This window comes from Muntiacus reevesi, chromosome 1 (assembly GCF_963930625.1).
Source record: "Muntiacus reevesi chromosome 1, mMunRee1.1, whole genome shotgun sequence".
Taxonomy (NCBI): Eukaryota; Metazoa; Chordata; class Mammalia; order Artiodactyla; family Cervidae; genus Muntiacus; species Muntiacus reevesi.
In genome coordinates this window covers 180302532-180304085 of record NC_089249.1, presented here as the reverse complement: position 1 = coordinate 180304085, position 1554 = coordinate 180302532, and positions in this window count along the sequence as shown.

Below are 1554 nucleotides of genomic sequence, written 5' to 3'. Positions count from 1 at the left end.
AAGTCTTGGGGCAACAATGCAACCCCCATCTGACATAAAAAGCAAAGTAATTCCAAGTGGATTAAAGATGTCAGTGTGAAAGTTGTCAAACTTGGACAATAAGGTAAGGTAGGAGAATGGGCTTCCCTGGTGGCTTAGTGGTCAAGAATCCTCCTGCCGATGCAGGAGACATGGGTTCAATCCCTGGGCTGGGAAGATACCCTGGAGAAAGAAATGGCAACCCACTCCAGTATTCTTGCCTGGAAAATCCCACGGATAGGGGAACATGGCAGGCCCCAGTCCATGGAGACACAAATGAGTCGGACATGGCTTAGTGAGTAAACAGCCTGAGGGTGTGCACTAGGACTCCTTCTGGGACTCCCAGAAACACTTCACATCTCTGTGTCTGCTTCATTCAGGTCCTGTAGTCCCGGGGACCTGCCTAATCTTGTGGACCAAGCAGCGGTCTCCTTGCCCTGCTGCCAAGGCGTCTCCTCCCTGGGCCCCGCTCACGGCTGAGCCTCTGTGTCACCTGGTGTGTGTGTGTGTGTCTGCAGGGTTCCCAAGTACGGAACACGCCGCCTCCACAACCCAGGTTTTCTCCTCCTTTCATCATGATACAGGCGCACAGTGCACTAGCCTGTCTTAGCTCTGAGGGGATGTCTGAGAGCCCACCGCCTGGCGACCTCGCCAAGGGGACAAGCCCCCACCTCCGGAGTGCCTGCGTCTGACCAGAGCCTTGATGTGCTCAACGCCTCCTGCTCACCAGGTCAAGTCACACCATGTCATCAACAGGACTCACGACTCAAGCTGCCAAGTCTCTTGTCAGTGGAGACACACAGGATTTGCTTAATTTTCCCAGCAATGATGATAAATGCATGTGGAAAGTTGCCAGCTGGGGAAACTCATAAGAGACTCAGCACAAAGTTTTTGTTGGCGGCAGGTCACGCAGGCATGTACCATAATCTCAGGCTCCCAAAAAGAGAGCAGGGGTTCAGCATAAACCCAAACAATTTTGACACTGTGAGCCATTTTTATTAGTTAGTGGTGGGAACCCTCCCCAAATCCAAGTTCCCAGATGCCAATCAAGGGCCAGCTTTGTAAGCAGGTTGCAAGGACATCAGTCTCAGGACTGTTAGCTGTGTCTCATTCACTGCCAACCACCTCATGTGACCACGCTAATGAAGCATGCAGGAACCAGGGAAATGACTCAGGAGTCTTGGACCCAGTGGTTCATGTGAAATAGACCCGGGCTGGGACTCTATTTGGGAAGTCAGAGTATGCTTGGATTGTCACCTGACTCCTAGGCTGCCCCCCTGCTCCAAGAAGGAAGTCAGTGATGGTGCTTCAGGTCCCTGGATGTCAGTGTTAAATCAGTTCTGTATCCCACTGTTCTCAAAGACCCAAGACTATGTACCCCTCTTTCCTTAGAGCATGCCATCTACTAAGGCAACAATGGATGCACTAGTGATGGGGGCACAAGCATTGCTCAAAAGCCCATAGTGGCCATCTTCTGCAGTCTGCGATGGGGGACAGGAAGTGGCATTATAGAACTGGGTGTTAGCTCAGACGGTA